This window comes from Anopheles arabiensis, chromosome 3 (genome assembly GCF_016920715.1).
Source record: "Anopheles arabiensis isolate DONGOLA chromosome 3, AaraD3, whole genome shotgun sequence".
NCBI lineage: Eukaryota > Metazoa > Arthropoda > Insecta > Diptera > Culicidae > Anopheles > Anopheles arabiensis.
In genome coordinates, this window is record NC_053518.1 from 79890467 (window position 1) to 79906823 (window position 16357).

At 42.2% G+C, this 16357-nt stretch overlaps 1 protein-coding gene across 6 annotated transcripts in view; it reads right to left on the minus strand.

Annotated features, from left to right (window-relative positions):
• LOC120899703 overlaps positions 1-16357 on the minus strand; it is a 425694-nt gene that overhangs the window by 122372 nt on the left and 286965 nt on the right. The window lies entirely within an intron of this gene.

Genomic DNA, 16357 nt, shown 5'->3' on the forward strand with positions numbered 1-16357 from the left:
TCTCAGTGTGATACGATTTTCTGCCCTTCCGGTCACGGGCTCCGGATTGCGCTGGCAATCGAGCTGAACGTTTCCATCCAGTCAGACGGTGAATCAAATCCGATTGACGATCATCATCAAAAACATATAAATCATTGGGATTTTCTTTTTCTAGTGTATCTGGCATTTTTTTGTGTTTTTTCGTACGGTGTTCACCTTGAGCGAGCGCTTGCTTGTCTCTGAGATTATCGAACCTGGCACGCTCAACCTGACACGACCTGCAGGTCTTGCTAGCTGCAAAAGTTGTAATTTTAGTAAACTGATCGAATTAAGCCGCAACCAACGGTGGTGCGCTTCAGCGAGAAAAGCCCCACACAATGGTGCTTCTTTTATGGTGGGCTCGTTTTGGTTTTTGCTGGACAAATGAACAAAATGAAAAATACCTGTCCCGTACCGGGCGGGAAAGATTGATGAGCGCGAGCGTTCGGATTTTATGATTGGTTGATTTCGACCGGGCAACAAAGATTGGATCATTGAAGATGGGAAAAGAAAATTTTGATTCACAGTCGACTATATACAAACAACAGTGGCATTTGAGTGATGTTTTACGATTTCTGGTTCATTTCACATGTTTTTGAGAAGAATTATGACAGTTCTTCGCGCTGAAAATAGCAAAATTGTTTAAACAGAATAAATACAACTATTAATCAAGATACAGAAATCGTAAATTATTCGGAAGAAAAATCAACCCCTCCATGCGCTACATAATTGAAATTGTATCTCCCGCATTAAATAAACAATTGATCAAATACACACACACAAACACAATAGCTAGTAAATCGACACTTTCACTTTCCCTTCGAAGGAGAACATTCCAAGAAATCTGAGGCGGATTCTGAGAAAAAAAAACTCTCCTCCGCAATTTCCTTCATCTATCTATCTATCTTTTGTCGCTAAAATTGTGTCACAAAAGAAACCGAAACATATCAAAGTAACAAAAAGACCCCCCCATACACATACACAACCTAGCGCTGTCGGCAAAACTTAATGCCGCTCTCCAGGTGCCGTCAGACGCAGCGACCAAACTTCGTCTTCGTCGTCGTCACCATCGCAACAACAATCCTGCTTTTAAGGTTTTCAGAGTTTCTATGCTTTTTCACGCTCCATACAACAACAAATTGTTCGTTCAAGAGAGTGGAGAGAGCAGTGGATGTGGTGGTGGTGGTGATGGTGACCATTTTCCTTCACACTCACTCGGTAATAGACGAGACAACGCTAGGAAAGCAGCCAAGGAGAGGTACTCTTGTTCTCCACTTTCACAAACCATCGATCGCTATTGATAAATGAATTGAAACGATTGTTAATTAATTTCCCCGTGAAAACTTCCCGAGCGCTCAACAGCTAGTGGACAAAAGAGCGAACTGATGGAAGCGAGGGGAGGAAAAGTTTTTCCTTTTAAAGTATCCAAGCCATCCGGAAGCTAGCAAAAAAAAAAGTGGCAAAAGGTGAGAGTTTTCCTTTTACGACTTTTGCTACACTTTTCCTGTTGCGATATTGCCCGTGCATTAAACCATTTCGGCAGATGTTGTGAAGTGAATGTGGACGTTGTGATTTGTATTAGGGGCTGCAACAATTATGCTTTTCAAATTGATGTGGAGGAATTAAAAAAAATCACACTCTTTCCCACGCAAATGCTCGGTGCAGAACACATTCCAATTATAACCAATTTCCACGTGATTGGTTTGTTTGATTTTCACTTATACTTTCCACCACCGTTCCCTTATCGCGCATGCATGTTGCGTGTAAAATAATTAACATCAAACGAAACAAAACAACGCCGAAGGATTATTTAAATTACAGCTTGCCGGGCTCGTTTTACGTACATGTCTGCTGGGGGAGAACGTTGAAAAACAAAACACAAAACGCATGTTCAATTCAACCGAAACACAATTAACGCGCGCCCTCTGCCCAACCAGGTACATCGCATAAATGTGCTGAAGGTACGCACGGCAGGTTAAAGTATGGCCAAATGCCACGCAGCTGCGGAAACTTTGAGCAGAGCATCGTGGAAGTTTTTCAGCAGTGTGGGCAGTTTTTCACGCGATCCAAAAAAAAAACCCCAAAATTTAACATTTCTGCAAACAATAAGCGAAACATTTAATCAGCGCACGTGCTCCACGTGTCCGACAATCAGTCAGGAAAGCGTTTTGCTTCGCTGCAACAAATTGATCCACTACGAAATGGAGCCTTTTTTGCAGAGTAGTGATATTTCAGCGCGTGGCAACAGCAGATGTTGGATATCATAGCATATCTTGGAGAGAAAAAATAACAAACACAGCAGCCTTACTTAGGTACAGCAGGACCTGCTGGGACGTATCTCCAAAATATTGTGTACATATGTTTACCCGAAACCTTCCCAGAAATCATCCAACAGGGGAATTTCAGGTGCTCGAAAACGGAGCACACAGAAGGTTCTTTATATAGGCTCTGAATGTCTGACCCATGGACAAAGTTTTATAGAGCAGCTGGAAGAAGCAGATGTGTAGAAGTCAAACTGACAGTTGACTTTACATGTACTAATTGAAAGCAGCCTTCGAGGAGCGAAGAAAAGACCAACCAAGCAAATAGATTGTTTTCCATTCAGGACGACCGATCCAAAAAGGCCGAATTGCGAGACATAGCTGTTAAAGCTAAAATATAAAAGCTTGAACATGATCTTTATGTATTGTTATTTTTGGTTTAAATAAAAAGATATAAATGTAAGCATTAAAACAGTCATTATCGATTTCTATTATTACTTTTCAATCGTATGCTTGTAGCATTCAGTGCATTGCATGTGCCGCTCGTAGCATTATGGGACCTGAGGTTCTCTTGGTAGATAACACAGTCCAATAAATAGCATAGACTGAACATGTTCACCAAAAACACCAGACACATTAGGCAACACTGTAATGAATTGTGAGATTTTCAAAAGAATTAATTAAAATCCTGCAAACTTAACTTTGTGTTTTTGCGATGGAAAACGATGCCCCACTCGAAACTCCACTGCTTAATTATCTTTCACCCTATTTCGGGTAAAACTCAACCAGTCTGCTACTCGCAGTATGGCGGCATAGTAGTACCGCTGCACATACTGTAAACGTTTTCCCCCAAAAAAGCTGCAGGCTCTTTCCGGATCTGCAAGTTTGATTAATAGTTTCGAACCCTCACCCTGGAATACACACACCAAGCGCACCTAACAAAGAAGGTGCGGACCACCAAACTGAATCCTCGCCCGCCTAGAAACATAACCACTTTACCAACAAATTCACCCAAAAGCCCAACCTCACCTCAAAGCGGGTGTTGATAATAAAAAAAAAGCCACAGCCGCGTTCGGTTCCGTCCTGTTCTGTTACGTTTGGAGAGTGCCAACCTACGACTACGACACGGGAAGAAGACCCCAAAAGGGCGGAAGGTTAGGACACGCTGTGCCATTTTTCAAACCAAATCCGTAACCCCTTTTTCGTGCGAAAGACTCCCGCCGCCGCCGCTTTGCGAGTGTTGGAATCATTAATCTGAACCATTTTTAAACTCCTGCTCCTGTCTGTCTGCCGGTCTCGTCGTGTTTTGCCAAAGTTCAATGCGGGTCTGCCTTTGCGAGCCTCGCGGTTAAGGATGCTCGGATCCTTCACGAGATCTCCTCCCCCCTTGCAACGGCTGCGAAATGCTTTAGTCGGTCAGCCGGAAGGACAGGGAATTCGGTCTCCCGGAAGGATGGTTTTGAGGCACGAGAGGCATCCCGCAAAACACGAAAGGTTCCATTGCGTTACACTGCCAGACCCACTGGAATGGTTTGCGTTACATGGCCACAAAACCGCCACGGAAAAGTCGTGCGCGATAAATTTAAAGTTTTTCCAGCAAGTCGGGAACAACGATGAGAGAAAAGGAAATGAAACAAGGATTTAAGCTTGTTTGCTGCTTGCTTTGCGTTGGAGAGTGCATGTGTAACCGTCCGTCGCAAGGGCAGGATGAAAAAGAAAGTGATAACGAAGGCTTTGTAGCAGTAATATATCATACGTTGTAAGAATAAGACCATTTATTAGCTTTTCTTAACGATATATACTATATACTAAGCTGTTTTTGTTGCTATCAACTATATTGAAATTATACTCGAGCATCTACCTTAAGACAACAAAATATTTTTGAGAATTTATGATTTTGAAACATTACACAACAAGAACCAAAAAGCCTGGTAAAAAATATTTTTTCCAAAAAGGCTAAACCATAAATGACTGATTAGTATTCCCCGCAACAGAGTCCAACATTTCAATTCAATCCCCAAAAACACGTTTCACTTCTACCAGCGCTGAAAAGGCACTTTTTGCTTGAGCGTGGAAAATGGGCTATAATCAAACGGAAATCGGCTAGCCGAAAATTGAATTGCTCAACCGTGCTCTCGGGCCCCGGTGGTGGTGCTAGGGAATTAGGAAAAATCACTACCTGTGCAAACCATCGAACCGAAATCCGTTTCCGAATCACGCCGCTTTGCCCACGCTCATAAACAACGCGAGCGGCGACGAACGGAGTAGAAACCCTATACCACCACGTGGGCGCAAGGGAACACGTGGGGACGGCGATCAACGGGACACGATTTTCCCGAAAATCGGTTTCGATATTTCCACTCCTGCTATTATTCCGATAAATTGGTCTAATAGTTCAACCGGAGCAGCGTAGGCGAGAGAGAGAGAGAGAGAGAGAGAGAGAGCGCCTCGTGTGAGCTCACAACAAAGAGGCGAAAACCCCAGCGCGCCGGCAAATGGCGAATGGAGCGTAACGAACCCGGACAGTTTCGTGAATCAAGCGGTACAGGTATGAGGGAGCAGGTGGTGAGGTATAGTTTTTGGAATCACGGGCAAAAACTAATGAATATCCACGAGAAGTTAAACGGCGCTGTGACAAAAAGGACCCAACCGGGTTTGCGGTATGCTCTTCAAACCTGTGACGCATATCGGGACCTGTGCGGGTTTGGTTCTGGATTCATACAGCAACGGTAAAACAGCTCTCTTTAGTTCTAATAATTTCATTAAATATCACAAATACTCTATCACCCCTTTGGTTCCAGGCCATGCTCCTCCTTACCATCGGTATGTATGCTGCCTCCGGCAAGTCACCCAATAGGGGAGCAGGCAACAACACGGTTACGGTTCTTTTGGAATTGCAATTCTTCAAGCGTACAGTATTTATCGATATTTGACATGTAAATAGTGCGACCTTCCCCTGCGGCACTGTGCGTGGCGTTAGCTCCAACCGACGAATACCGTGAGCGTAGCGAACCCACATCATGAGCACTGCTCTGGAATCCTTTGCCTCGGCCAAACCACCTTCTCTCACAATCGGGCTTGTGTGTGAAAATATAATTAATTGTTTGTTAATTTCAGTCGACCGTTGCATGCGGATAGTTTGCTTAGGCTCCGAGTTCCCGGACCGGTCTATGGAGAGAAGAGGGAGAGGAGGTATCCAGAGAAGGCTACGCGGGTAGGGTATTTGAAATTTCGAGCCCAGCTGGCCGTCGAGCGTCAACTCCCGCATTCGACCGCAGGGCATTTAAGATGGAAAAACAAACTCTCGTCGTGCGAGGCGCAACCACACAGCCGACCGGATACACACACGCCGGACCGGGCTGCCCGAGTGGTTCCCGCAGGATCGTGCGGTCGAAATGTTTCCGGAGCTAGCCTGTCCGGTGTCACACGCGCCCGCTGCGGTATGGAGATTTGCGAGTTTTGCGAGCCGTGCGCGCGCGCCTGTTTGAATGCCGGATGCGTTGGTGGGATATATGGATGGGACGCCGGTACCGAGGAGAGGAGGTTTGTGCAGTCAGAACCGTAAATGATCCTGCGTTTTGTGTGTTGGAGCTATAAATAAAACGCAAATATACTGCGAGATTAGACGAAAAAAAGGGGCGCAAATGCGAGACAAGTTTGGGATGTATTATGCGGTGTAAAGGCGACCTGTTACACAATTCCATGTCAGTTTATGCTTTTGAGCATAACGACACACAAGAGCTTGGGCTGTTTAACTTATTGAATAGCTTTAATTACAAATTGTGTTTATAAATTAATAAGAAAAAAAAAATCCAAATTGCAATTATTTAACTTTAACCTACATTGAAACTACAATAGAACAGCTGTGACACAGTAATAAACGATAATTTAGTATTTCTTAGTAAGTGGTGGCATATATTCTCGAATTCTTTTGACAATTGATATTAATATTCATAATTGATTAAAAGTTGTCTTCAACTTACCTTGATTAAAAGGTATCAAAACCATACATAAAATGATACATTGTGCAATGTTCAAATTTTACTTCTTGGTAAAATATGCTAAAAGGTGACATTTCAATGATAACAACATAATAAAAACAATCATAATAACAAGATAATAAAGAAAAATAATGATAGTAATAATATTAATATTAATAATAATAATATTAATCATAATAATGACAATAATAATACCAATAAAAATTATAACAACAATAATATAAATAATAACAATAATAACCATCATACTCAAAATTTCAAATAGTAATATTAATAGCAAAAATAATATAACAAATAATAATAATAATAATGATAATAAAGTAGTAATTATAATAATAATAATATTAATAATAATAATAATAATAATAATGATAATAATAATAAAGATAATAATAAAAGTAAAGATAATAATAATAATAATAATAATAATAATAATAATATTAATAATAATAATGATAATAATAATAATAATAATAATAATAATAATAATAATAATAATAATAATAATAATAATAATAATAATAATAATAATAATAATAATAACCATCATACTCCAAATAATAATAATAAAAGTAATAATAATAAAAATAATAATAAAAATAAAACTAATAATAATAATGATAATAATAATAATAAAAATAATAATAATAATAATAACAGTAATAATAATAATAATAATAATAAGAATAATCGACATTATAATACTAATACAAATAATAATAATAATAATAATAATAAATTTATTAAATATAGCGATAATACAAGTAATAATAATAATAAAAATAATAATAAAGGCCGGGCTACATTGATCGTACTCGCAAGCGTAATTTTGATTTTCACTAGCGCATCTGGCGGCGGCTGACCGAAGCATTTTGCCAAACAATTTGGAGCCGCTTCAGAAAATACGTTATTTTTCCATTTTTTGGACTTAAATCGGTTAAGAAAAGTGTTGTAAAAGGTAGATACACATGTTCTGCACGCATTGCATCCATTTTTGCAACGGAGTACGATGAAAATAATACTTAATTTTGAGATCCAGCACGACCATACCCTCGTTGACCAAAAAAGCTTCTACCAACCGCCGCCAGATGCGCTAGTGAAAATCAAAATTACGCTTGCGAGTACGATCAATGTAGCCCGGCCTTAATACTGTTAACATTCCATCCAAAAAAAGAGATATAGGAACTTCAAGCTTGTTATTCTCCATAATCCTTAATCGCGTATTGGACGTTAAATTGCGCATTCAGTGATTATCACTCAATTATTTCAACACCTCAACATCAACACACACTTCAAAGATATTCCCTCGATTCTCGATGACCAGAGGTCTCTATAAAGTTAACGGCCGTTACTTCTTCATCCACCCACATACATTGAACGACCCAGCCAAAAGAACATCAATTGAACTGCGCTCACCACGGGCCAGATGTTTCCCGATGGGGCCAATTACACTCATCCGTGCCTGCAGAGCCGAAAGTTCAACAGCCGGTTGATGTATGCACCGTATCTCAACCATCTTCTTCTGGCCCGAGCTCTTATAAAATAAAGCAATAAACCACTCAAAACGGAACGGTTTGGTGAAAGAAATAAAAAGAGGAACCGGCATACAACATATGCCCACGAGTTCGTTTCTTCTCCTTTTCTAACCGATCATCATTTTGGACGAGCATACTCCTTTCTTTCTGCCTGCTAACTCCCGAAAAGCAGCGTATCAATAAAATTAGCCATTTTATTGCCCATCGTTAAGCGCATGCTTATCAAACAAACCACCGTGTGCTGATGCCGCTGCTGCTGCTACAGATGATCCCATCCAAAAATTAAGCTAATTGATACCGACGAAGGGGGCAGATTAACGGATGAGAAGATAGAAACAAAAAAACACTCCCAAGAGAGCAAAAGAAAGGGCGAAATTAAACAAACAACGATCAGACGGCGGGACGACTTTGAAGCGCGCGTTGCGCAAACGAGTGCCGGTCCCGCTGTGGCGGTAGACGCACGAGTCACCCTTTGCACCAACGTTCTCTACCTAAGACATCTAATCCCTCGGTACGATGTTTGGTCTAGTGTTGCTTGTGAAAGTGAAACCTCTTCAGTGTGTATTGGATGTGTTTTTGAGCGCAGGAGGGTTCGGCGACAAATTTATGACACGTTTCCAAATGTGTGATCCTCGCGTGTGCACACGCAGTGAGATGCACCCATCCATAAAGCACACCTGTCAAACGGTGAGATCGGTCCGTTCGGCTGAAGGCGATCCTCGCGGCTGTGAATTTGGTAGAAGAAAATGAGTATAGGGAATGGAAATGTTGAGACCTATTTCCGTTGCTCTATGTCAAGAATAGCTTACGGGTAATGCAATTGATGTTCACATTCCTTTATACACACTGTTTAACGTTAAGATTACGTGATGTAATTGAACCTAAGCAACATTCCAACGGAGATATTGTAAAACTAAACTATGATTAGGTTTCAGAAGATATCAACTATTCAAGTTTGCAGGTACAATCTTCAGAAATAAAAGGATGATTTTCAACCGTTCGTTTGAAACTATCAAAAATATGTTTAAATAGGATAGACAACAGTCATGTGAAATCAATGGAATTTAAACATCCTTATGTCCGTTAATTTGGAACTTCATCATATATTACATTTATGTAAGTTAATAAGGCCAATTCCTTGAAACAAAATTATTCTGTTCAGCCTTTATTCTTCTCATGAAAAAACATCCTTATTTCTAGCTGTCAAATTACGTGTACTTAATTTCAATCACAATCTGCACTCGGGCAACCGGTACCTTCGCAATCAGGTTCACAGCAAAAATACACATCACTCGTTATTACATTGTTACGCAATAGCAGTAGCGTAACGTATCGCGTGTCACATTATCGTCACTCCTCAAAAGCTGTCCCTCACTCTCACGCTGGCACAAATCACGGTCGAAGTCGAACGAACTTGAGAACCTGTTTGTCAAAAATATCATTCCGAGGTAAATATTTAACTAAGCATGAGAAGGCAATCCAACAACTTGGATTCTTGGAGAATCGCAGCTACCGGGGCATGGAACGCAAACACATACTCACTCCTTGCAAGAAGCAATTCAGTGGCGCGCGAGAGTGGAGTGAAAGAAATCTTGTACCGTGCATTGCAAGCACAAAAAGTACAACAAACAACAAACCGATCGATGGAAACCATGTTTGCGCTGAAGTTAGCCGAGGCGTGGAGTGTTGACGAGACGTCGTATCGGTTCTTTAGATATTTCCAAACTTGTGGTATTAAGGAGTTGCTTTCATTTCCACTAGAGGACAAAAAAGATATCTCTAGTGATAGATGGGATGATTTGAACAGATCAAACATTTTTGGAAAGTGCAATTGCTACTTATGCTGACAAAGTTGGTGTTAGGCAAGTAACATTATCAACAAATACAGAACGATGGTTAATACCGGCTCCAAAACAGAGCTTGCTACTGTTAATGTTTTCATTTTACCATTAGGTATGTTAATTGAAGCACCGCTTACAACGCAGCATTCTTCATTAGAAATTAAAATATTCACTACCACGGTACGCCCCACGCTCGTCGTTCACTTTCGGGGGAAAATTCAATCAATTATTATCGAAATGTGATACAAGGCACAAGGCACTTACATCAAAGGAAACCAGGGCCCACGCACACAGAACGTCTCGCCATCTCGACCGGGTGCGCTCGTGGGCGACACGCGTTCTGTCGCCCGGGCCTTTTTTTCGCAAGCTTTTCGCTTGTCGAGCAGCCCATTTCGCCGTTCCACCGATAGGACACAAACGCCTGAGAGCAATTAAATCATTTCAAATTCAACAGTTTTGTCTGGATCTTCTTGGCAAAACACAACCGAAGAAGAAAACTGCGAAACAGCATCAAACGTAACCGGCATCGAGTGTGTCCGGGCTCTGCAGCGCTCGCTGAGTGATTTGAAGATAATTCGCGTGAAGTGGTGGCGTGGATCGTGGAAACTCAAACAAATTTCGCTGGATAAGCTCGGCCGCGGGAAAGAAACACAAAGTAGCGTTCCGGTTTGGTGGTCCTTCTCGCCGCACGACACGATTCGCACCAGCTAAAGAAGCCGGGTGGGAGGAGAGATTGGAATATTTCAACACGAAATTCCATAATCATAATCATAATTATTCACCAAAAACTTCAAACACACAAATCACATTAACAAGAAGTGAGCGGAAGCGAGCCGTTGGTGGCTTCCTCGAAGCGGATACACTTCTGCCCGTAATCAAACTTGTGCATATTTTTGCCTTTCAAACGCTCTCGTAAGGACGGCCGGCGGAAAAGCGGCTGATGCTTTTCTTTGTTCTGCCAATGTCCAAGACAAGATACACCAAGCATTCACCATGCAAACGGTGGTAAGGGGGTGCGAGGAGTTACGCAAAATAGTCGCTCGTTAGTCGCGAATCACAAAACACGAAGAGGATTGGGTCTTCCCCAAAAAACCCTTCAAAGCGACTGTTTGGCTTGGGGTTTTTTCCTCAATATTTTTGCCCTCTTTTGCCCTGAACTGAACTCGAGTTTGACGTGTATCTGCCATCGCGCAATACGCAAATGCGATCGAAATGCAAAACGAGAAACGGAAGTGAGCTGTGAAAATGAGCCACATTGACGGCACTTCAACCGACAACCAAACACACGCACCATGGTAAACGGAAATATGAATGCCTAGCGCGTGGAGAAAGGCGCCTTACCAAAACGGCCCTTTCACTAACCGGGGCCGTTCGGGATGGTTGCACAAGTACGGACCCAAAGCAAGAGAGAGAGCAAGACAGACAGAGATGGTTCAAAGGATCGTACCGAAATTGACGAAACAAATTTGCGCTCGAAAGGAGCAAGGCCACCCTTGGTTCGAGGCGCGTAGGCAAGCCGGGGAGAGAGGCTGTTGGCCCCTTCGCATTTCCACACTCCTTTCAGTGTGAGCATTCAGGTGGAAGCCGAACGGTAGTACAAACAGCTTTCCTGTCCGCACACTGCCAAACGCCACTGTCATCATTATGACACGACACCGGTTCCTAGCTTTCTGGACAATTTGTGCTAAATTGAATGTTGTGGTTTTTCCACCCTCCCACTCCAAACTGAACACGAAAAATAAAATCGATCGAACCAAACTCGCCCGAACAGTGTCCTTCCGGAAACTGTTTGTTTGGTTGGCTGGGGGGCTGGGGAAGAAAATCGCGCTGAATCGATACGCACGCCTACAGCAGAGGGGGCAGAAGAGAAAGAGGAACGACGCGTTTAACCCAAACCAAATGCCTTTTTCCGTGCGTCTCGGAATAGCGAAATACTTTTCCCGGGAACAAAAAGATCAAAGCCGGGCTACCGCCCGCGAATGTTGTTTGTTGCGCGCTAGCAATAACAAGTTATTGTTTCAAGATAATTCTACACGGCTGCGGAATGTGGGGCTTTTTTGCGAGTACAGGGAAGTAGTTCAGGCGGTGGCTTGTAGGCACAGTTTCGGCTGGTCTGCAGTTCCCATTGGAACGCGGAAAAGCGGAATCCGTAGGCAAAGTGGAAATGAATAATTTCCGCAAATACTACGCCCCCGCCGGATGGCTATCGGGACGGAAGCGTTCGAAATTTTATCATAAGCGTGGATGGTGTGGGGAGCAAAACATCAAACAGGACCCGTTTCCCATGGAGCGAGGATTTTTTAATTACAAAAATTCTTTACCCCGTGGCCCCTCTTCGCTACCGATGATACTGGGAAATGAAATGGAAATCATTAAATCATTCGGCGGTTAATAGAGCAATGCCTAATTAGCTTCCGTTCCTCTGTTTGGCGAGGATACCATTTTTACAATTGCAGGATTTTAAGCTTTTTCTCGAAATGGAAAAAAAATCTTAGAAAAAATGTTTACATCCTAAAATCTAAATTCTAAATATTAAAAAAACGATTTTTTTCTAAATTCTAACTTCTAAATATTTCTAAATATTTAAAATTATAGTTTTAAATATTTGAAAAACGAGTGGCAATGATAACCTAACAATTTGAAAATAAGAATCCCACCGATCACATTCCTTACTGCCAATGAGAGAAAATATAACCGCACAAAGCTTTTCACTTTGACCCGACATGTATATTTTATAAATTACATTTTAATTTAAATTAAATCGAATCCGGAACGCACGACTCGGTTTACGTGTTTTCTGCGTTCGGACACACGTAACTGTGGACATCACAACAAAGTTTTGATGTCCGGAAACTAGAAAAAATCGGCATTGGTTATATACTCCTCCATTACCTTTCGCGTTATTTTATTGCAGGAAACGTTTTATTTTAAATCCTGTAGTTGTTTTTCGCTCTTTTCCCCGTGTGAAAAGGACAACGGAGGCTCTTTAGTGGGGTTCAAATGAGCAGCATTAAACAATGCAGAGCGATACATTTAACGCGATTGACACCATCCCTTACACAGATGGATAGTAAAATGTTACAGCGGATGCTTTTATTTCAAATTAGAATAAATTAACAAATACAATTTTGTTATAACAAGAAAAAGTAGTTGAAAATGAAAAACAAAGAACTGTTGTTGGTATTCAAAAAAAAAAAAAAAGATTGAATAAAAGAAGTGTAATTCTCGTTGACATTCCTACAGAAAAACTGTACGCTCAAACTGAAACTCACTGTACGTGAAACTCACTGTACGCAAAGTGGTTGAACATTGAAAAGCATTAATTTTACGCACAATCCACCGCCCCATTTGAGAGGTGGCAAAAAGGCCACCCCAAAGGTTGCATTCTGAACGTTGCCAATCTATGCAATTATTTGTATAATTTGTTAATTATGCAATTTAATCGCCGCTTTTTTCCATCCACAACAGTTTCTGAAGCGTTTGCCAAGCGTTTCAACTGATATTATGCTTTTGTGCTATCGAACGATGCTAAACTAATCGATGAGGGAAGACAAACACACACACACACCTCCCACTACGGCGACGAATCGTTGTAAAAAGCATACATATTTTATTACATTAAAGCTAATCTAGCGTGCGTAAACGAAATGCACTGCTACACCATCTCCAATCCACCCGCAATGGACCCAAACTCTAGCTCTGTGTATTTTAAATCTCAACTCAAATTGCGTTGTTTGTTTAAACGGGTTTTGCTGCGGATGGGAAAAGCTGGAAGAGTCTAAACAAAAAAATAACTGCTCCAATGCTATTTGCAGCGCTGGTAAAGCATAAAAATGCACTTAAACATGTTTGCATAGCGCTAGAGCGTAGTTCGCACCGAGCAGGCAGCGAGAGCGCGCGTGAAATTGGAATATAACTAGTTGACAATTACGTGCAGGGGAGTAACGTTGTGTGTGCGCGGGCGCATGTGTGTGTGTGTGTATGTTTGTGTTAGCAAAATGAGCAAATAATCAATGCCATTTATTGCTCCGGGGCGACATAACGGGGCGTGCAATTTAATGGAAAACAAATAAATCCATGAATCATTTGCCCATTACACGGGAGTGCCGGAGTTTAGATCGCATCATTAACGAGCGGGGTGACTCTGTGTGTGACTGTGAGTAGGGGAAAGCGTGTTTGTGAGGCGACAATTTATGGCGACAAACAAACATGCGCTCTCATTTTCATCCGAGTGCCAACCCGAATTTGATGCTCGTTTCAATTTGATTTCGCCTTGCTTCACATTTCCCCAACGCACATCCTAATGCAAAAGACTGCGACCAACGACCTATACCTCTAAACCCGTCGATTAACCGTGCAGAAGTTGAACAGGATACGCTTTGAAAATGAGTTTACACGATGATTTACACGAATGGGTCCTTGAGCTTGACGGAGCCCCGGCTCTAAACCATCATCTCAGCCCGCAGCAAAAGGCCTCAGCTGGTGCAGGCAAGCAATCATCCGTCAACAGCAGCCATAACATCCATTTTGCCCCGCGCGCTGGTTCCCTGCAGAACAAAAGCCCGTCTAGAGAGTGCACACAGGAGGAGAAAAATCGCCCATCGAACCTTGCAAACAATCATCCTTCATTGTCTCGTCTCGGGATAAAACGAACTGTGGCCCAAAGCGGCAGCCGAATGGGAGTTCTTACTTTAACACCATTTTTCACTCCAGTTCCGCTTTACCAGCGTGGTGCTCGATACACCACATTATGGGGCAAGTCCCCTCTCTTTTGTGCAAGTCTTATTTCCGATCCAAGAAGTCGGATGTGAATGGGAGAGCTAGTTCGTTGGAGCAGACCGCGGGAGCAGGCAGAGTAACAAACAACGCACCAATATCTAAACCCTCTCCAGGCGAAGGCTGAAGAAAAGAACCAAGAACCCTTTCGAGACAAACCATAATTCCCCCGAGTTGATCTCAGTGACCTATTGGAGGGTTGTGTGTGTGTGTGTGTGTGCTAAGACCTCGAGGTTCGCCAAGAGGAGGCTCGGGATCGTTTCCGTAGCCCCTTTACAAAGGCAGCTGTGCGTGGGTTTTGTGTACCGGTGAGCACTTGAGCCGGGCCGCGAGCATTCATTTGTCAACTCTGCCCTGTGTCGTACGGGATTTTGTTTTTTTTTTTTATACGCTACACCTGGGTTTGCCACTACACTTTGGAAAGCTGTGCGGGACCGCTACACCAGAGCAAAGGAAGGAACCCTTAACGGTTGTTAAGTATGAGCGTTGTACTGATTTACAGAAGAAATCCATTTAAGCAGATCCAAGCAAACGAAAGAACCGCTCACATGATCTATATCGTTTTGCCCTTTTGCGTGGGCGGTGTATAAAGCTAGCGAAGCTAGCAAAACAAACTTCTTCGAGACAAGATCGAAAGCGACAAATTTGATTTCATCAAAACCAAGCACATCGGTGTCTTTTTAATACTTTTTTTTCTTCACCCACCAGCGAGGACTATAATACCAGAGAAGAAAGCTTTGGAGGTTTTTCCCCTTTCAACTTCTTTCAGCTAACGCTGTGATTGCGGACCCAACCACGGGTGCTGCCTTGATTGCCTTTCTGATCTTGTTCGGTTGGAGGCAAATTGTTGTCGGCAGGACAAAGTTTTCATTTGAAATCTCCAGGGGATGAGCGGACGAGTTGAGTCTGGGTAATAATAATGGTGTGCAAAGAATCAACCCGAGCGAGTGTTATTTGTTGTCTGATTTGTTTCGTTTTGTGCCAACCGACGGTTGAACGACAAAGATACAACTGTTGCCTAGCCGTTTGCCAAGATGTACAAGTTTTTATTGAAAAATTTAAATATTCATGACAGTCAGACATGCATTGGAGTTTTGTTGGTAAAACTTCGTCAGTAACCATTAATAATGCTAGAACACAACCAAGTCTACATCACGTTTTGGATGTCTAGAATTTTGAATCTCTCCATTCAACGTTATGGAAAGTATGAAATTAACACAGAGACATTGAATGTATTTAACGAGCGTTCAAGCAATTCTCACTGGTTCATTTCGAAAATAGCTAAAGGTTCGAACCAACTCCTCAATGCGATAAGATTAGCAGAATTAATGACTCCTGCTCGCTCGATCGATCTCGCTGCTCCAAAGCCTCTCGCTTTCTCTCAATAACCTCGATAAGATGTTTGCACCGCAAGAACCTCACCCAATTTTTTCCAACCTCGGGATGAAATATTGTTCACCAAGTTCGTGTTTTTCCCCTGCATCCCGCAGTCTCCCATACCGTCGTCATTTCAAATCTAACGGGGATTTTCACAGCGCCCCCGTCTCGTTGATAACGGAAGGAAACATATCATCATAAATCACTGCCGTTCGTCCAAGACGAACTGATCGCGCTCTCTCTTTGCTTCTCTCACTCTCCTTTTCCCTTTCCAACGATACTTTGTTTCCGGTTTTATCGCCCTCAGCTGGACGCGTTTGTGGTTTCGGGAGTTTCGGGAGCAATGTAGCTGATGAAGCTGACGGTTTACTGAAGGTTGAGTGTCGAGCATGTTGCTACTCACCCAGCTAACCGAACCCACCCAGGACGGTAAAGTTTTATGGGAGAAGTTATCAAAAAGTTTGAATTGAATCCATGATATCCTCAATTTGGAATTATTTTCCCTAACCGCGAATCACGAGAGTGAACGAACGGCAACACGCTGAATA